Here is a 21,998-nt window from a genome sequence, read left to right on the forward strand (position 1 = left end):
CAGAAGGGACTGGCAGAGACCAGCAGAAAGTGACAGAGTCCAGCAGAGACGGACAATGTCAGAGACGAGCAGAGAACAGCAGGTTCCTCACCTGCTGACCAACAAGATCCATTTTCAGGAGTTAATTCCACGAACGATATATTTTCTTCCATTCTCCTCCCATATTCTCCTGAAGTTGCAAACTCTTAACTGGTGTACGTGCCAGGACCACCCAGAATATCACCCGTGCTCCATCTTCAGATGTTTGATGGGACAGTGCAGAGGGAGCTTTACCCTGTATCTAACCCATGCTGTACCTGCCCTGGGAGTGTTTGATGGGACAGTGTAGAGGAAGCTTTACTCTGTATCTAACCCGTGCTGTACCTGCCCTGGGAGTGTTTGATGGGACAGTGTAGAGGAAGCTTTACTCTGTATCTAACCCGTGCTGTACCTGCCCTGGGAGTGTTTGATGGGACAGTGTAGAGGGAGCTTTACTCTGTATCTAGCCCGTGCTGTACCTGCCCTGGGAGTGTTTGATGGGACAGTGTAGAGGGAGCTTTACTCTGTATCTAACCCATGCTGTACCTGCCCTGGGAGTGTTTAATGGGACAGTGTAGAGGGAGATTCACTCTATCTAGCCCATGTTGTACCTGGCCATACCCATGTTTATACCAGCTGTGGTTTGTCCTGTGCAGCAAAAGTTCCCACAACCCAAACCCACACACCAGAGGCAAGTATTCCGCTAGATGTCAACCCAGAATTCAGGGTGAGTCTCCACTCGCCGGGACTGGGGCTCAAACCCTGCCCTTTCTGACTCAGGGGCAAGAATTCTACAGTTAAGCCAAAGGTTCGCTCCCACCGAGAGGGAACAATTGGATTGAAAAAAAGTACTTGCATTTATATGGCGCCTTTCACGACAATAGGTCGTCCCAAACCTTTACAGCCAATGAAGTACTTTTGAAGTGTAGTCACTGTTGTCATGTAGTAAACATGGCAGCCGATTTACACTCAGCAAGATCCCACAAACAGCAACGTGATAATGAGCAGATCATCTGTTTTTCAGTGATGTTGGTTGAGGGATAAATATTGGCCAGGACACCAGGGAGAACAGGATACAGCACAAACCCTCGCCATGCTTCCCACCACCTCCAGGGGCTCGGCCATCAGGTCGCATCGTCCACCACGAATAGCAGGTGAATCCCCCTCGCACGAACCCGTCTACCACCACCCAACGGTGTCAGCTATGGCTCAGTGGGTGGTCGAAATAGTGTTATGGGATCTTTTACGTCTGCCAGAGAGGTTAGACAGGGCCTCGGTTTAACATCTCATCCGAAAGATGGCACCCCGTCAGTGCAGCGCTCCCTCAGTACTGTCCCTCAGATAGTACAGCGCTCCCTCAGTGCTGACCCTCCGACAGTACAGCGCTCCCTCAGTGCTGACCCTCCGACAGTGCAGCGCTCCCTCAGTACTGTCCCTCCGACAGTGCAGCACTCTCTCAGTACTGCCCTCCAACAGTGCAGCACTCCCTCAGTACTGACCCTCCGACAGCGCAGTGCTCCCTCAGTACTGCCCCTCCGACAGCTCAGTGCTCCCTCAGTACTGACCCTCCGACTGTGCAGCACTCTTTCAGTACTGCCCCTCCGACAGCGCAGTGCTCTCTCAGTACTGCCCCTGCGACAGCGCAGTGCTCCCTCAGTACTGCCCCTCCGACAGCGCAGTGCTCCCTCAGTACTGCCCCTCCGACAGCGCAGTGCTCCCTCAGTACTGCCCCTCCGACTGTGCAGCACTCCCTCAGTACTGCCCCTCCGACAGTGCAGTGCTCCCTCACTACTGCACTCGGTGTGTCAGGCTAGATTTTGTGCTCAAGTCTCTGAAGTGGGACTTGATCCCATGACCTTGTGACTGAGAGAGGAGAGTGCTACCCACTGAGATATATTTTGTAAACTCACGTCACTCAAGTTTAGATTTAAACACTGGCGACAGCATCAATTTTTGGTTTGTGATTGGCCGTTGCCATGCTGTGAGTGTGACCCTTTACTCTACTCTCGCCATTGCAGCCGGGGTGGGTTTCCTGGTGAAGTTTCTAAAGTAGCCGATTAATGTAAGATTCATTACTCGTGATGAGAGTTTACTCTGCGTATCTACTGCTCCGAGTGGGGACACGGGGAGCGTTCTGCTAAAGAGGTTCTGGAGTTCGGGCTGAAACACGCAGCGGTCCTGGCCAGTTTCATCTCCGGCCCACTCCACCACCACAGCAGGTAAATATTTGTGAGAAGTAATCGCAGGAGTTGTAGCGGCCATGGAGGGGTTCGGGATGGGGGGGTGACAGATGGCAGCATGGGGCTGCCTGGAAGGACATAATGACAGGTGATCGCCCTTTACAGATGTGCGAACAGCTGTTTGAACTGCCCGAAATGGTCGGCCTACTTAATACGGTTTAAGTGGGCAACATATAATTGATGCTTATGGTGATGGGAGATGGTTACAGAGGCCTAGTGTGAAAAGGCTTAACGATAACCCCATACTGGATATCACCTTGTGTACAGTTAACTTTCTGGAAGTGCGAGCTGATAACGGGCACGGAGAGGGCAATGGGGAATCTGGGACCTCAGTGACCGTCGAGACCAAAAGTCCATCACCTTAACCATTGAGATTTAAGAACATAACATAAGAACATAAGAAATAGGAGCAGGAGTAGGCCAATCGGCCCCTCGAGCCTGCTCCGCCATTCAATAAGATCATGGCTGATCTGATCCTAACCTCAAATCTAAATTCATGTCCAATTTGGATTGAGAAAGAATCAGAGGAACGACAGAGAAGGAGGGTGAATTAGTGTCAAATCAGGTACTGAAAGAGAAATAAAGTGGGAAGAAAAGATTGGATTAAAAAGAGACAGAAAGGAAAAGTAAGGTAAAAAAAGTAAAATTTTAAATTTTAAAAATCTCGAAGAAGAATTTACTACCTGCCGGGTGAGATTCACTTGTTTAAATCGTCCCCTTTCTGGGCAGGAGAGATTGATTGGCATTAACAATTATCACATTGTTAAGAGGGTATTTACGATGTTAAGTTCCAGCCCTGACTTTGAGGCGAGTTTAACGGGCGATTAATGTGCAAATCCAGCAAGTTCTTAAAAATAACGGAGGTTGAGGTCGTGAGAAGCAAATGGCGGAACGGCGTAAATCGACCAGCAAATTCCGGAGATTTGCATCTCACGGTGTGTCTCTTAATCCCCTGACCTTGCTGGCCGATTTGTGCATTAATAACGACGTGTGTCGTGAGCCCCCCGTTACCTCTCCAGGAGAATTCGGCCCCGTTAACTCATTACAGTTTCAAATGACGCCGTTTAAAAGAGGTTCCGTGTTTCTCCTACTTTTGTTCAACCAAGGATTAAAGAAAGGGAACAGTTTGTCTTTGAACGTGTGAGTGAAAAAGTGCAGAGATGGAACATGTCATCAGCATTGTAAAAGGACACCTGTCCTCCCTCATAGACCCTGACCTTCCTGGGCTTGGTTGTTAGTTTGAGGACAGTGGAGGGTGAGGTCAGAGCCCCTTCGATGTGCTCGTACCTCTGACAGATGGTCCACTACCCATCGAGGGTCAGCGTGATCTGCCCCTTCCTGTTGGCCGTCTCCTGGGCCAGTCCCAAGTCCCAGTCGGTCTTGTTGGCCGCCTCCATCTCCCAGTAGTGATTCCCTGAGGTGAATCCCTGGCTGCTCAGAACGCAGGTGCACTGCTCATACCCCTGGCAGACGTTGTTTAGGTTATTGGCTCAGATCATTGGCGTCCACCATGGTCAGGTCCTCAGGTACGACAAGCCTGGACTGCCCGGTTCTGGGATCGAGAGTGATCAGAGCCAGCACTTTTAATAATAGACAGGGAGAACGTTATAAACATTCGACAATTATAACTGGAACATGAAAATACTGAAATCCAAGGTGATATATCGAGAAGGTGTTATCGGCTTTGCATACAGTACACAATTCCTTCTGGGGACACGTTCCCCCCTCATATCTTGCCGATAACACCCCTCTTTACGAAACAGTATATCCTCTGACTCGCCCCCTCCACAATCCCGCAGGGGAATCGTTCACCTTTATCAACATTTCCCCTTCTCTTGATACAGGGGTATTGATACCTTGCTCTGATCTGATTCCAATGGAGCCCTAGTACCTTCAGAATCTTACCCACATGGCCGACCTTCATATATCAGCCTGCACGGGGACTGCTGGCAAGCTATTATTCGACTGTGGAAGGCATCACAGCTCAGCCTGACCCGGGCCCCACCGGATTCCCACACGGGCGAGGGATCAGGACCAGGAACCGTAGCTCAGAGTCTGACTCACCCCCAGCCCAGGGAGAGCCGAGAATGATTGGTGCTCAGGTCAGCTAACTTGGCCCAGGCTAGAAATGCCACAGGAGATAGAGGATCCATAAAGAAAATCACATCAATTGGGGAATATTTTCCTCTGTGCGTAAAGTTACAGAAAGATTCTTCTATTACTAAACTGGGGAGGTTTATAAGAAAATCTGTCTTTCACCTGAGTTCAAAGAAAACCCAGATGAAAGGTCGATAAAGGTTTCATGTGAGGAGAGTTTAGGGCCGTCTCAAGCAATTCTTGTTATTTGTGGGTCCATAGGGGATAGGAATTAATTGGGGAGTGGGCCTCAGTCGGGTCAGAGTGGGGAGTGGGATTCAGTCGGGTCAGAGTGGGGAGTGGGACTCAGTCGGGTCAGAGTGGGGAGTGGGCCTCAGTCGGGTTAGAGTGGGGAGTGGGACTCAGTCGGGTCAGAGTGGGGAGTGGGGCTCAGTCGGGTGTGAGTGGGGAGTGGGGTTCAGTCGGGTCAGAGTGGGGAGTGGGACTCAGTCGGGTCAGAGTGGGGAGTGGGGCTCGGTCGGGTCTGAGTGGGGAGTGGGATTCAGTCGGGTCAGAGTGGGGAGTGGGACTCAGTCGGGTCAGAGTGGGGAGTGGGACTCAGTCGGGTCAGAGTGGGGAGTGGGTCTCAGTCGGGTCAGAGTGGGGAGTGGGACTCAGTCGGGTCAGAGTGGGGAGTGGGGCTCAGTCGGGTCAGAGTGGGGAGTGGGTCTCAGTCGGGTCAGAGTGGGGAGTGGGATTCAGTCGGGTCAGAGTGGGGAGTGGGGCTCAGTCGGGTGTGAGTGGGGAGTGGGGCTCAGTCGGGTCAGAGTGGGGAGTGGGACTCAGTCGGGTCAGAGTGGGGAGTGGGGCTCGGTCGGGTCTGAGTGGGGAGTGGGATTCAGTCGGGTCAGAGTGGGGAGTGGGGCTCAGTCGGGTCAGAGTGGGGAGTGGGATTCAGTCGGGTCAGAGTGGGGAGTGGGACTCAGTCGGGTCAGAGTGGGGAGTGGGACTCAGTCGGGTCAGAGTGGGGAGTGGGTCTCAGTCGGGTCAGAGTGGGGAGTGGGACTCAGTCGGGTCAGAGTGGGGAGTGGGGCTCAGTCAGGTCAGAGTGGGGAGTGGGTCTCAGTCGGGTCAGAGTGGGGAGTGGGATTCAGTCGGGTCAGAGTGGGAGACTTGTTTTTATGTTCACTGTAATGACCTCACGTATTAGATACACATTGAATGAATGATTTCACTTCATCCTGAAAGGAGATCATGTCCGGCTTTATAATAAAAATACAAATGAGTCTCCGTGTGCAGAGTTTATCGAAGTTTGATCCTTGTGCATGTCTCTCCAGTTGGTTGCGGCATTGAAGGGGGGTGGGGGCGGTGGTATTTTCGGAGTCCCTGCTCCAGCGATGGGACCTCACCCCCAGAGGGCAGTTTATCAGTAAATAGTCGGCCCACTGCCCGTGATTTTCCATTCATTAATGGCAATGGACCAAGAATTGTGGGCACCTCCAATGATCCACACGCTGTGTGCAAGGCTCTGCCAGTGGCCCAGGGCCCCGATAATCTCAGCTCAACAGGTCTACGTTCCTTCAGAGCGTTGGGTAGCTCAGCTGGTCGAGAGCTGGACGAAGGGGTGAAGGGTCCCAGGTTTGAATCCCAACAACGTCCACTCAGCCTTTCAACTGTCTGAGGTTCATGAAGTGAATACCATATTGCAGGGCGTAGGGAGAAATCCAGAGACTGCTCGCAGTCCTTCCCATTGCGAATGGGGCTGCCCCAGACGGCCCTGACTCCTCAGTAATAGGTATGGGGATGACCAGCTGATTAAAACAGACCAAGGATGGAACCTGCAATCTTCCTCTGGGGCTCAACCACCTATTTCATAAACTCACTGTGTCATCAGAACAGCTGCAGACAACAGAGATAACATCAAACCTCACATGGTAAATCTATCGGTGTTTACCGAGAGAGGGGATTAGGGTAAATCTATCGGTGTTTACCGAGAGAGGGGATTCGGTTAAATCTATCGGTGTTCACCGAGAGAGGGGATTAGGGTAAATCTATCGGTGTTCACCAGGAGAGAGGGGATTAGGGTAAATCTATCGGTGTTTACCGAGAGAGGGGTTTGGGGTAAATCTATCGGTGTTTACCGAGAGAGGGGATTAGGGTAAATCTATTGGTGTTCACCGAGAGAGGGGATTAGGGTAAATCTATCGGTGTTCACCAGGAGAGAGGGGATTAGGGTAAATCTATCGGTGTTTACCGAGAGAGGGGTTTGGGGTAAATCTATCGGTGTTTACCGAGAGAGGGGATTGGGGTAAATCTATCGGTGTTTACCAGGAGAGAGGGGATTTGGGTCAATCTATCGGTGTTTACCGAGAGAGGGGATTAGGGTAAATCTATCAATGTTTACCGAGAGAGGGGAATGGGGTAAATCTATCAGTGTTTACCGAGAGAGGGGATTGGGGTAAATCTACCGGTGTTCACCGAGAGAGGGGATTAGGGTAAATCTATCAGTGTTTACCGAGAGAGGGGATTAGGGTAAAACTATCAGTGTTTACCGAGAGAGGGGATTAGGGTAAATCTATCGGTGTTCACCGAGAGAGGGGATTGGGGTAAATCTATCGGTGTTCACCGAGAGAGGGGATTAGGTTAAATCTATCGGTGTTTACCGAGAGAGGGGATTAGGGTAAATCTATCGGTGTTCACCGAGAGAGGGGATTAGGGTAACTCTATCGGTGTTCACCGAGAGAGGGGATTAGGGTAAATCTATCGGTGTTCACCGAGAGAGGGGATTAGGGTAAATCTATCGGTGTTCACTGAGAGAGGGGATTAGGGTAAATCTATCGGTGTTCACCGAGAGAGGGGATTAGGATCAATCTATCGGTGTTCACTGAGAGAGGGGATTAGGGTAAATCTATCGGTGTTCACCGAGAGAGGGGATTAGGGTCAATCTATCGGTGTTCACCGAGAGAGGGGATTAGGGTAAATCTATCGGTGTTTACTGAGAGAGGGGATTAGGGTAAATCTATCGGTGTTCAGCGAGAGAGGGGATTAGGGTAAATCTATTGGTGTTTACCGAGAGAGGGGATTAGGGTAAATCTAATGGTGTTCACCGAGAGAGTGGATTAGGGTAAATCTATCGGTGTTTACCAGGAGAGGGGATTAGGGTAAATCTATCGGTGTTTACCGAGAGAGGGGATTAGGGTAAATCTATCGGTGTTTACCAGGAGAGAGGGGATTAGGGTAAATCTATCGGTGTTTACCGAGAGAGGGGATTGGGGTAAATCTATCGGTGTTTACCAGGAGAGAGGGGATGAGGGTAAATCTATCGGTGTTTACCGAGAGAGGGGATTAGGGTAAATCTATCGGTGTTTACCGAGAGAGGGGATTAGGGTAAATCTATCAGTGTTCACCGAGAGAGGGGATTAGGGTAAATCTATCGGTGTTTACCGAGAGAGGGGATTAGGGTAAATCTATCGGTGTTTACTGAGAGAGGGGATTAGGGTAAATCTATCGGTGTTCACCGAGAGAGGGGATTAGGGTAAATCTATCGGTGTTTACCGAGAGAGGGGATTGGGGTAAATCTATCGGTATTCACCAAGAGAGGGGATTAGGGTAAATCTATCGGTGTTTACCGAGAGAGGGGATTAGGGTCAATCTATCGGTGTTTACCAGGAGAGGGGATTAGGGTAAATCTATCGATGTTTACCGAGAGAGGGGATTAGGGTAAATCTATCGGTGTTTACCAGGAGAGGGGATTAGGGTAAATCTATCGATGTTTACCGAGAGAGGGGATTAGGGTAAATCTATCAGTGTTTACCGAGAGAGGGGATTAGGGTAAATCTATCGGTGTTTACCGAGAGAGGGGATTAGGGTAAATCTATCGGTGTTTGCCAGGAGAGGGGATTAGGGTAAATCTATCGATGTTTACCGAGAGAGGGGATTAGGGTAAATCTATCGGTGTTTACCAGGAGAGGGGATGAGGGTAAATCTATCGGTGTTTACCGAGAGAGGGGATTAGGGTAAATCTATCGGTGTTCACCGAGAGAGGGGATTAGGGTAAATCTGTCGGTGTTTACCGAGAGAGGGGATTACGGTAAATCTATCGGTGTTTACCGAGAGAGGGGATTAGGGTCAATCTATCGGTGTTTACCGAGAGAGGGGATTAGGGTAAATCTATCAATGTTTACCGAGAGAGGGGATTGGGGTAAATCTATCGGTGTTTAACAGGAGAGAGGGGATTACGGTAAATCGATCGGTGTTTACCAGGAGAGAGGGGATTAGGGTAAATCTATCGGTGTTTACCGAGAGAGGGGATTGGGGTAAATCTATCGGTGTTTACCGATAGAGGGGATTAGGGTCAATCTATCGGTGTTTAACAGGAGAGAGGGGATTAGGGTAAATCTATCGGTGTTTACCGAGAGAGGGGATTAGGGTCAATCTATCGGTGTTTACCGAGAGAGGGGATTAGGGTAAATCTATCAATGTTTACCGAGAGAGGGGATTGGGGTAAATCTATCGGTGTTTACCGAGAGAGGGGATTAGGGTAAATCTATCGGTGTTTACCGAGAGAGGGGATTCGGGTAAATCTATCGGTGTTCACCGAGAGAGGGGATTAGGGTAAATCTATCGGTGTTTACCGAGAGAGGGGATTAGGGTAAATCTATCGGTGTTTACTGAGAGAGGGGATTAGGGTAAATCTATCGGTGTTCACCGAGAGAGGGGATTAGGGTAAATCTATCGGTGTTTACCGAGAGAGGGGATTGGGGTAAATCTATCGGTATTCACCGAGAGAGGGGATTAGGGTAAATCTATCGGTGTTTACCGAGAGAGGGGATTAGGGTCAATCTATCGGTGTTTACCAGGAGAGGGGATTAGGGTAAATCTATCGATGTTTACCGAGAGAGGGGATTAGGGTAAATCTATCGGTGTTTACCAGGAGAGGGGATTAGGGTAAATCTATCGATGTTTACCGAGAGAGGGGATTAGGGTAAATCTATCAGTGTTTACCGAGAGAGGGGATTAGGGTAAATCTATCGGTGTTTACCGAGAGAGGGGATTAGGGTAAATCTATCGGTGTTTGCCAGGAGAGGGGATTAGGGTAAATCTATCGATGTTTACCGAGCGAGGGGATTAGGGTAAATCTATCGGTGTTTACCAGGAGAGGGGATTAGGGTAAATCTATCGGTGTTTACCGAGAGAGGGGATTAGGGTAAATCTATCGGTGTTCACCGAGAGAGGGGATTAGGGTAAATCTGTCGGTGTTTACCGAGAGAGGGGATTACGGTAAATCTATCGGTGTTTACCGAGAGAGGGGATTAGGGTAAATCTATCGGTGTTCACCGAGAGAGGGGATTAGGGTAAATCTATCGGTGTTCACCAGGAGAGAGGGGATTAGGGTCAATCTATCGGTGTTTAACAGGAGAGAGGGGATTAGGGTAAATCTATCGGTGTTTACCGAGAGAGGGGATTAGGGTCAATCTATCGGTGTTTACCGAGAGAGGGGATTAGGGTAAATCTATCAATGTTTACCGAGAGAGGGGATTGGGGTAAATCTATCGGTGTTTACCGAGAGAGGGGATTAGGGTAAATCTATCGGTGTTTACCGAGAGTGGGGATTCGGGTAAATCTATCGGTGTTTACCGAGAGAGGGGATTAGGGTAAATCTATCGGTGTTTACCAGGAGAGAGGGGATTGGGGTAAATCTATCGGTGTTTACCAGGAGAGAGGGGATTTTGGTCAATCTATCGGTGTTTACCGAGAGAGGGGATTAGGGTAAATCTATCAATGTTTACCGAGAGAGGGGAATGGGGTAAATCTATCAGTGTTTACCGAGAGAGGGGATTGGGGTAAATCTACCGGTGTTCACCGAGAGAGGGGATTAGGGTAAATCTATCAGTGTTTACCGAGAGAGGGGATTAGGGTAAAACTATCAGTGTTTACCGAGAGAGGGGATTAGGGTAAATCTATCAGTGTTTACCGAGAGAGGGGATTAGGGTAAAACTATCAGTGTTTACCGAGAGAGGGGATTAGGGTAAATCTATCAGTGTTTACCGAGAGAGGGGATTGGGGTAAATCTATCGGTGTTTACCGAGAGAGGGGATTCTGGTAAATCTATCGGTGTTTACCGAGAGAGGGGATTAGGGTAAATCTATCGGTGTTTACCAGGAGAGAAGGGATTAGGGTAAATCTATCGGTGTTTACCGAGAGAGGGGATTAGGGCAAATCTATCGGTGTTTACCGAGAGAGGGGATTAGGGCAAATCTATCAGTGTTCACCAGTGGAGAGGTTTATGGTAAATCTACCAGTGTTCACCACGGGAGAGGTTTATGGTAAATCTACTGGTGTTTACCAGGGGAGATGTTTTTGGTAAATCTACCAGTGTTTACCAGGGGAGAGGTTTATGGTAAATCTACCAGTGTTTACCAGGGGAGAGGTTTATGGTATATCTATCGGTGCTAACTAGTAGAGTGTATTGCGGTATATCTATTGGTGTTTACCGGGAGGGTGTATTGCGGTATATCTATTGGTGTTTACCGGGAGGGTGTATTGCGGCATATCTCTTGGTGCGTACCAGGAGAGTGTATTGCGGTATGTCTATTGGTGTTTACCGGGAGAGTGTATTGCGGTATATCTATCGGTGTTTACCGGGAGAGTGCATTGCGGTATATCTGTTGGTGTTTACCGGGAGAGTGTATTGCGGTATATCTATTGGTGTTTCCCGGGAGAGTGCATTGCGGTATATCTGTTGGTGTTTACCGGGAGAGTGTATTGCGGTATATCTATTGGTGTTTACCGGGAGAGTGTATTGCGATATATCTGTTGGTGTTTACCGGGAGAGTGTATTGCGGTATATCTATTGGTGTTTACCGGGAGAGTGCATTGCGGTATATCTGTTGGTGTTTACCGGGAGAGTGTATTGCGGTATATCTATTGGTGTTTACCGGGAGAGTGTATTGCGATATATCTATCAGTGTTTACCGGGAGAGTGTATTGCGATATATCTATCGGTGTTTACCGGGAGAGTGTATTGCGGTATATTTATCGGTGTTTACCGGGAGAGTGTATTGCGGTATATCTATTGGTGTTTACCGGGAGAGTGTATTGCGGTATATCTATTGGTGTTTACCAGGAGGGTGTATTGCGGTATATCTATCGGTGTTTACTGGGAGAGTGTATTGCGGTATATCTATCGGTGTTTACCGGGAGAGTGTATTGCGGTATATCTATCGGTGTTTACCGGGAGAGTGTATTGCGGTATATCTATCGGTGTTTACCGGGAGAGTGTATTGCGGTATATCGATCGGTGTTTACCGGGAGAGTGTATTGCGGTATATCTATCGGTGTTTACCGGGAGAGTGTATTGCGGTATATCTATCGGTGTTTACCGGGAGAATGTATTGCGGTATATCTATCTGTGTTTACCGGGAGAGTGTATTGCGGTATATCTATCGGTGTTTACCGGGAGAGTGTATTGCGGTATATCTATTGGTGTTTACCGGGAGAGTGTATTGCGGTATATCTATTGGTGTTTACCGGGAGAGTGTATTGCGGTATATCTGTTGGTGTTTACCGGGAGAGTGTATTGCGGTATATCTATCGGTGTTTACCGGGAGAGTGTATTGCGGTATATCTATCGGTGTTTACCGGGAGAGTGCATTGCGGTATATCTATCGGTGTTTACCGGGAGAGTGTATTGCGGTATATCTATCGGTGTTTACCGGGAGAGTGTATTGCGGGAGATCTATCGGTGTTTACCGGGAGAGTGTATTGCGGTATATCTATCGGTGTTTACCGGGAGAGTGTGTTGCGGTTTTTCTATCGGTGTTTACCGGGAGAGTGTTTTGCGGTATATCTATCGGTGTTTACCGGGAGAGTGTTTTGCGGTATATCTATCGGTGTTTACCGGGAGAGTGTATTGCGGTGTCTCTATCGGTGTTTACCGGGAGAGTGTATTGCGGTATATCTATCGGTGTTTACCGGGAGAGTGTATTGCGGTATATCTATCGGTGTTTACCGGGAGAGTGTATTGCGGTATATCTATCGGTGTTTACTGGGAGAGTGTATTGCGGTATATCTATCGGTGTTTACCGGGAGAGTGTATTGCGGTATATCTATCGGTGTTTACCGGGAGAGTGTATTGCGGTATATCTATCGGTGTTTACCGGGAGAGTGTATTGCGGTATATCTATCGGTGTTTACCGGGAGAGTGTATTGCGGTATATCTATCGGTGTTTACCGGGAGAGTGTATTGCGGTATATCTATCGGTGTTTACCGGGAGAGTGTATTGCGGTATATCTATCGGTGTTTACCAGGAGGGTGTATTGCGGTATATCTATCGGTGTTTACCGGGAGAGTGTATTGCGGTATATCTATTGGTGTTTACCTGGAGAGAGCATTTGTCGCATTTCTTTCTAGACTGTGTATTGCAGGGGTTCCCTGAACACTCCCAAGTCCAGATCACTGCTCACCACACAGTCTGTCATTTACTCTCTTTTCCTGGAACCTGAGGAAATGGTTCATTAACAGGTTTGTTTGAAATATTTAGCCATGGGGGGTTGTAAAAATAAATAAACAGTGCGAGAATGTGGAAGACAAGGTTTAAAATTCACCCTCACCTCCGCTTCAGTCCTTTAACTCCTGCGTACAATTAGAAACACAACACATCACGATTAGTAAACACGTTTACTGCACATAATCTGCCTTTTGCATTAAAGCGAAAATCGCACCTTCCCCGAAGGCCATGGATAAAGACATCGCCATGCTGACCTGGTGGGCTCGGCTTTCTGCTCACTCAGCTCTTCACTCCCAAGGCAACAATCGGGCTCAGTGCCCTGGACTGTAGAGAAGCTGTTTACAGGAGGAGGATCAGCTGTGATATCTTCTACAGTCGACTAGCCGACTGATTCTCACATACAAAAACTGGCCACCTGTGGCAAAGTACTGGAGGGCTGCCCACAGCTGAACTGCAATGTCAGTTAGCACATTATCAAAGGGAGGGAGAAGATGAAGCTAATTATACAAACAGACATGTTTGTTTTATTGTAGAAACTCAGGGGTCAAAATTGGTCTGGGGCGGGATCGTAAATTGACAGGATCGTAAAGCGGGCAGGATTATTTAAAAAATTCATTCATGGGATGTGGGCGTCGCTGGCGAGGCCGGCATTTATTGCCCATCCCTAATTGCCCTTGAGAAGGTGGTGGTGAGCCGCCTTCTTGAACCGCTGCAGTCCGTGTGGTGACGGTTCTCCCACAGTGCTGTTAGGAAAGGAAGTTCCAGGATTTTGACCCAGTGACGATGAAGGAACGGCGATATATTTCCAAGTCGGGATGGTGTGTGACTTGGAGGGGAACGTGCAGGTGGTGTTGTTCCCATGTGCCTGCTGCCCTTGTCCTTCCAGGTGGTAGAGGTTGCGGGTTTGGGAGGTGCTGTCGAAGAAGCCTTGGCGAGTTGCTGCAGTGCATCCTGTGGATGGTACACACTGCAGCCACTGTGCGCCGGTGGTGAAGGGAGTGAATGTTTAGGGTGGTGGATGGGGTGCCAATCAAGCGGGCTGCTTTGTCCTGGATGGTGTTGAGCTTCTTGAGTGTTGTTGGAGCTGCACTCATCCAGGCAAGTGGAGAGTATTCCATCACACTCCTGACTTGTGCCTTGTAGATGGTGGAAAGGCTTTGGGGAGTCAGAAGGTGAGTCACTCAACGCAGAATACCCAGCCTCTGACCTGCTCTTGCAGCCACAGTATTTATATGGCTGGTCCAGTTAAGTTTCTGGTCAATGGTGATCCCCCAGGATGTTGATGGTGGGGGATTCGGCGATGGTAATGCCGTTGAATGTCAAGTGGAGGTGGTTAGATTCTCTCTTGTTGGAGATGGTCATTGCCTGGCACTTGTCTGGCACAAATGTTAGTTGCCACTTATCAGCCCAAGCCTGGATGTTGTCCAGGTCTTGCTGCATGCGGGCTCGGACTGCTTCATTATCTGACGGGTTGCGAATGGAACTGAACACTGTGCAATCATCAGTGAACGTCCCCATTTCTGACCTTATGATGGAGGGAAGGTCATTGATGAAGCAGCTGAAGATGGTTGGGCCTAGGACACTGCCCTGAGGGACTCCTGCAGCAATGTCCTGGGGCTGAGATGATTGGCCTCCAACAACCACTACCATTTTTCTTTGTGCTAGGTATGATTCCAGCCACTGGAGAGTTTTCCCCCTGATTCCCATTGACTTCAATTTTACTAGGGCTCCTTGGTGCCACACTCGGTCAAATGCTGCCTTGATGTCAAGGGCAGTCACTCTCACCTCACCTCACCTCTGGAATTCAGCTCTTTTGTCCATGTTTGGACCAAGGCTGTAATGAGGTCTGGAGCCGAGTGGTCCTGGCGGAACCCAAACTGATCATCGGTGAGCAGGTTATTGATGAATACGTGCTGCTTGATAGCACTGTCGACGACACCTTCCATCACTTTGCTGATGATTGAGAGTAGACTGATGGGGCGGTAATTGGCCGGATTGGATTTATTCTGCTTTTTGTGGACAGGACATACCTGGGCAATTTTCCGCATTGTCGGGTAGATGCCAGTGTTGTAGCTGTACTGGAACAGTTTGGCGAGAGGCGCGGCTAGTTCTGGAGCACAAGTCTTCAGCACTACAGCCAGGATGTTGTCGGGGCCAATAGCCTTTGCTGTATCCAGTGCACTCAGCCGTTTCTTGATATCACGTGGAGTGAATCGAATTGGCTGAAGCCTGGCTTCTGTGATGGTGGGGATATCGGGAGGCGGCCGAGATGGATCATCCACTCAGCACTTCTGGCTGAAATGCTTCAGCCTTGCCTTTTGCACTCACGTGCTGGACTCTGCCATCATTGAGGATGGGGATGTTTACAGAGCCTCCGCCTCCCGTTAGTTGTTTAATTGCCCACCACCATTCATGACTGGATGTGGCAGGACTGCAGAATTTTGATCTGATCCGTTGGTTGTGGAATCGCTTAGCTCTGTCTATAGCATGTTGCTTCTGCTGTTTAACATGCATGTAGTCCTGAGTTGTCGCTTCACCAGGTCGGCACCTCATTTTTCGGTACGCCTGACTCGCACCAAGTACCGTTCTCCCATCACCCCCTGTGCTCACTGACCTACATTGGCTCCAGTCCACCAACGCCTTGATTTTAAAATTCTCATCCTTGTTTTCAAATCCCTCCATGACCTCGCCCCTCCCTATCTCTGTAACCTCCTCCAGCCCTACAACCCTCTGAAATCTCTGCACTCCTCTGATTTTGGCCTTTTGTCCATCCCTGATTTCCTTTGCTCCACCATTGCTGGCCGTGCCTTCAGCTACCTCGGCCCTAAGCTCTGGAATTCCCTTCCTAAAGCCCTTCGCCTCTCCACCTTTCTCTCCTCCTTTAAGACACTCGTTAAAACCGACCTCTGACCAAGCTTTTGGTCACCTATCCTAATATCTCTTTAGAGTCATAGAGTCATAGAGTTATACAGTACGGATGGAGGCCCTTCGGCCCATCGTGTCCGCGCCGGCCATCAAGCCCAGTCTAATCTAATCCCATATTCCAGCATTTGGTCCGTAGCCTTGTATGCTATGGCATTTCAAGTGCTCATCCAAATGCTTCTTGAATGTTGTGAGGGTTCCTGCCTCCACAACCCTTTCAGGCAGTGAGTTCCAGACTCCAACCACCCTCTGGGTGAAAAAGTTCTTTCTCAAATCCCCTCTAAACCTCCCGCCTTTTACCTTGAATCTATGTCCCCTTGTTATAGAACCCTCAACGAAGGGAAAAAGCTCCTTAGTATCCATCCTATCTATGCCCCTCATAATTTTGTACACCTCAATCATGTCCCCCCTCAGCCTCCTCTGCTCCAAGGAAAACAAACCCAATCTTCCCAGTCTCTCTTCATAGCTGAAGCGCTCCAGCCCTGGTAACATCCTGGTGAATCTCCTCTGCACCCTCTCCAAAGCGATCACATCCTTCCTGTAGTGCGGCGACCAGAACTGCACACAGTACTCCAGCTGTGGCCTAACCAGTGTTTTATACAGCTCCATCATAACCTCCTTGCTCTTATATTCTATGCCTCGGCTAATAAAGGCAAGTATCCCATATGCCTTCTTTACTACCTTATCTACCTGTTCCGCCGCCTTCAGGGATCTGTGAACTTGCACACCGAGATCCCTCTGACCCTCTGTCTTGCCTAGGGTCCTCCCATTCATTGTGTATTCCCTTGCCTTGTTAGTCCCTCCAAAGTGCATCACCTCGCACTTTTCCGGGTTAAATTCCATTTGCCACTGTTCCGCCCATCTGACCAACCCATCTATATCGTCCTGCAGACTGAGGCTATCCTCCTCGCTATTTACCACCCTACCAATTTTTGTATCATCAGCGAACTTACTGATCATACCTTTTACATTCATATCCAAGTCGTTAATGTAGACCACAAACAGCAAGGGACCCAGCACCGATCCCTGTGGTACCCCACTGGCCACAGGCTTCCAGTCACAAAAACAACCTTCGACCATCACCCTCTGCCTTCTGCCACTAAGCCAGTTTTGTATCCAAAGTGCCAAGGCACCCTGGACTCCATGGGCTCGTACCTTCTTGACCAGTCTCCTGTGCGGGACTTTATCGAAGGCCTTACTGAAATCCATGTATACCACATCCACTGCGTTACCCTCATCCACACGCCTCGTCACCCCCTCAAAAAATTCAATCAAATTAGTCAGACATGATCTTCCCTTGACAAAGCCATGTTGACTATCCCTGATTAATCCTTGCTTCTCCAAGTGGAGACTAATTTTGTCCTTCAGAATTTTTTCCAATCATTTTCCTACCACTGATGTTAGGCTCACTGGCCTGTAGTTCCCCGGTTTTTCCCTACTCCCCTTCTTGAATAATGGTACTACATTAGCGGTTCTCCAGTCCTCTGGCACATCCCCTGTGGCCAGAGAGGTTCTGAATATATGTGTTAGAGCCCCCGCAATCTCCTCCTTTGCCTCACACAGTAGCCTGGGATACATTTCGTCCGGGCCTGGGGATTTATCCATTTTTAGGCCTGCTAAAACCGCCAATACATCCTCCCGCTCGATGTGAATATGTTCGAGTATATCACAGTCCCCCTGTCGTATTTCTCTGTCTACGTCATCCTTCTCCAAAGTGAAAACAGATGCAAAAAATTCATTTAGAACCCCTCCTACATCTTCCGGCTCCACACACAGATTGCCATTTTTGTCCCTAATGGGCCCTATTTTTTCCCTAGTTATCCTCTTACCCTTAATATACTTATAAAACATCTTAGGATTTTCCTTTATTTTGCTCGCCAGAGTTTTTTCATGGCCCCTCCTTGATCTCCTAATTTCCTTTTTAAGTATCCCCCTGCACTTTTTGTACTCCTCTCGGGCTTCCTCCGTCCTTAGCCTTTTGTATCTGCCAAAAGCCCTCCTTTTTTTCCTAATCCATTCTCGTATATCCCCTGACATCCAAGGTTCCCTGGAGTTCTTGGAACCACCCTTGACCTTTACGGGAACATGTTGCCATTGTATGGTCTCAATCTCCCTTCTGAAAGACTCCCATTGCTCCGATGCGGATTTTCCTACAAGCAGCTGATCCCAGTCCATTTTGGCCAGATCCTGCCTTATCCTATTAAAATCGGCCTTCCCCCAATTTAGAACCTTTATTTCCGGCCCCTCCCTGTCTTTTTCCATGACCACCTTAAATCTCACTGAATTATGGTCACTGTCACCAAAGTGCTCACCTACTAGCACTTCTTCCACTTGGCCGGACTCATCCCCTAGAATTAGGTCCAGTACCGCCCCCTCTCTTGTAGGACTTTCTACATGCTGGCTCAAAAAGCTCTCCTGGATGCACGTTAAGAATTTTGTACCCTCTAAGCCTTTTACACTCTGAGTATCCCAGTTAATATTGGGGAAGTTGAAATCCCCCACTATTATTACCCTATTATTTGCACAATTTTCTGAGATTTGCCTACATATCTGTTCCTCTATCTCCCCCTGACTGTTTGGGGGTCTATAGTACACTCCCATCAAAGTGCTTGCCCCCTTTTTGTTTTTAAGCTCCACCCATATGGCCTCATTTGAGGAACCTGCTAATATATCATCCCTCCTCATGGCAGTAATTGATTCTTTAATTAATATTGCGACCCCCCCTCCTCTTATACCTCCCCCTCTGTCTCGCCTGAAAATTCTGTACCCCGGAATATTGAGCTGCCAGTCTTGCCCCTCCCTCAACCATGTCTCTGTGACAGCAACAATGTCATACTCCCATGTGTTTATCAACACCTTCAGTTCATCCACCTTATTTGCAAGACTCCTTGCATTAAAATAGATGCCATCCAGCCTTGCTCTTACATATTTGCCCTGTCTTCCAAGCTGACTTGTTTTTTTCTCAATATTTGGCTGCACATCACCCCCTATTGTAGCTCCATTCTGTATCCCATCCCCCTGCCAAGTTAGTTTAAACCCCCCCCAACAGTGCTAGCAAACCTCCCCGCAAGGATATTTGTCCCGCTCTGGTTCAGATGCAACCCGTCCGACTTGTACAAGTCCCACCTTCCCCAGAAGCAGGCCCAGTGATCCAGGAAACTGAAACCCTCCCTCCTGCACCAACTCTTTAGCCACGCATTCATCTGTTCTATCCTCCTATTTCTATACTCACTCGCCCGTGGCACTGGGAGTAATCCAGAGATTACAACCTTTGAGGTCCTGCTCTTTAATCTGCTACCTAGCTCCCTAAATTCTTGATGCAGGACCTCATCTCCCTTCCTACCTATGTCGTTGGTCCCAATGTGGACCACGACCTCTGCCTGCTCACCCTCCCCCTTGAGAATGCCCTGAAGCCGCTCAGTGACATCCATGACCCTGGCACCAGGGAGGCAACAAACCATCCTGGAGTCACGTTTACGGCCACAGAAACGCCTGTCTGTTCCCCTTACGATAGAATCCCCTACCATTATAGCTCTTCCACTCTTTTTCCTCCCAGCCTGTGCAGCAGAGCTACCCCTGGTGCCAGGAAGTTGGCTGCTGCTGCCTTCCCCTGATAAGTCATCCCCCTCAACAATATCTAAAGCGGTATATTTGTTTGAGAGGGGGACGGCCACGACCCCTGCCTGCCTGCTCCTCTTACTCTGCCTGGAGGTCACCCACTTACTTCCTGCCTGTACAACCTTTACCTGCGGTGTGACCATCTCACTAAACGTGCTGTCCACGACGTTTTCAGCATCGCGAATGCTCCATAATGAATCCATCCGCAGCTCCAGTGCCGCAATGCGGTTTGTCAGTAGCTGCAGCTGGATACATTTCCCGCACACATGGTCGTCAGGGACACCGGAAGGGTCCCTGATTTCCCATATAGAGCAGGAAGAGCATAACAAGAGGCTGGGCTGTCCTGACATGACTTACCCTTTAACTAATTAATTCAAATTAAATGAATCCCACCAATTTCACTTCAATTAAAAGGTATACTCAAGGGCCCTTGCTGAACAGCAGTCCCCCACTACACAACAGAGACCCGAGAATCCACAAACTCTAACCTCAGACAAATTCAGCAGGAAAATACTCATCAACCAATCACTTACCTCTTCCTTGGTGACGTCCCACTTTGGATTACTTTTTGCTTCTTATTTATCTTCGGTCCAGGAGTTAAGTCCGTAGGTCTCTCCGAGGTCCGCTCCCGCCTGTAGCTCCGCTCCGATTGCGGGTATGCCCTCGAGCCTGGGCCTTTAGTAGTCTCCGAGTCCCGCGCTCTCTCCTAGGTCCGCTCCCGCCTGTAGCTCCGCTCCGAGTGCGGGTAGGCCCTCGAGCCTGGGCCTTGAGTAGTCTCCGAGTCCCGCGCTCTCTCCTAGGTCCGCTCCCGCCTGTAGCTCCGCTCCGAGTGCGGGTAGGCCCTCGAGCCTGGGCCTTTAGTAGTCTCCGAGTCCCGCGCTCTCTCCGAGGTCCGCTCCCGCCTGTAGCTCCGCTCCGAGTGCGGGTAGGCCCTCGAGCCTGGGCCTTTAGTAGTCTCCGAGTCCCGCGCTCTCTCCTAGGTCCGCTCCCGCCTGTAGCTCCGCTCCGAGATGGGGACCGAAGACAATGGCAGCGGACTTCCCAATATTTAATTGAAGGAAATTTCTGCTCATCCAATACTGGATGTTGGACAAGCAGTGTGACAAATCGGAAACAGTGGAGGGGTCGAGAGAGGTGGTGGTGAGGTAGAGCTGAGTGTCGTCAGTGTACTTGTGGAACCTCACGTTTATTGGATGATGTTGTCGAGGGGCAGCGTGTAGATAGGAGGGGACCAAGGATAGATCCTTGGGGAACTCCAGAGATAACGATGCAGGAGCAGGAAGTGAACCCACTGCAGGTGATTCTCTGGCTACAACTGGATAGACAAGAATGGAACCAGGCGAGGGCAGTCCCACCCAGCTGGACGATGGAGGAGAGGCATTGGAGGAGGACAGTGTGGTCAACCGTGTCAGAGGCTGCAGACAGGTGGAGAAGGATGAGGAGGGATAGTTTACCACGGTCACAGTCACAGAGGATGTCATTTGTGACTTTGATAAGGGCCGTTTCAGTGCTGTGGCAGGGACGGAAACCTGATTGGAGGGATTCAAACATGGAGTTGCTGGAAAGATGGGCACGGATTTGGGAGACGACAACACGTTCAAGGACTTTGGAGAGGAAAGGGAGGTTGGAGACGGGGCGGGAGTTTGCAAGGACAGAGGGGTCAAAGGTGGGTTTTTTGAGGAGGGGGTGATGACGGCAGATTTGAAGGGGAGGGGGACAGTACCTGAGAAAAGAGAACAAGATAAAAAGACATTGAGGATGGTTAAAACCAAGATCAGGAAGAAAATTAGTCGTAAACAAGTGGGTTATAAAAGTTGGAAGAGAGTTGACATTTCTGTCTCGGACAAGAGGAGCAGCAGACCAGGACGGTCAGGGTAGAAGAGGCAACAGACCTTTCAGATGATGTGACCCAGGTTCTCTCGGAGGAAAGTGAGAAGGCGGCTGGATATAATGTGTTAAGTTGAGTCATTATGTTTACATTTAGAAATAAAAGAAGTTCGAGTCTTTGTCCTCCTCGCTTCCTGAGTCACATTGAGAATAAAAATAGAAGCTGAGACAAGTTGTACAACTGGTTGTGTGAATCAGACTGTGCAGAGAGTCTGTCAAGGCAGGTTTGGTCAATTAATGTGGGAAAAAATAGTCAACAAATTTAACAATTGGCATTCCAGGTGGGAGAAAAGGTACAGAGGGTTCTTGGGTCATGTAAGAAGAACACGGTATGATCAAATGTAGAAACAATACATCAATTCAGAAAAGGAATTAATTCAAATATATCTGCTTCCTGAGTCAATCATAATTAGAAACACTGAGACAAGCTGACAGATAAATCTGCAACCTGGGATATCGAAACACAAAAGTCGAGATGGAAACATAGCAAACTAATCCTTCCCGCACTCTCCCTGACTGTCTCCCCACAGCCCTCTGTCAATCACAAACTAATCCCACTGTCCCACCCTGTTTCAATCCCAAAATAACGACAATGCCCTGCGCTCTCCCCATAGTCCTGTATCAATCCAAAACTAATCCCACTGCCCCACTCTCTCCCCATGGTCCTGTATCAATCCAAAACTAATCCCACTGCCCCACTCTCTCCCCACAGTCCTGTATCAATCCA

The sequence above is a fragment of the Heptranchias perlo genome, unplaced genomic scaffold (assembly GCF_035084215.1).
Source record: "Heptranchias perlo isolate sHepPer1 unplaced genomic scaffold, sHepPer1.hap1 HAP1_SCAFFOLD_899, whole genome shotgun sequence".
Classification (NCBI taxonomy): domain Eukaryota; kingdom Metazoa; phylum Chordata; class Chondrichthyes; order Hexanchiformes; family Hexanchidae; genus Heptranchias; species Heptranchias perlo.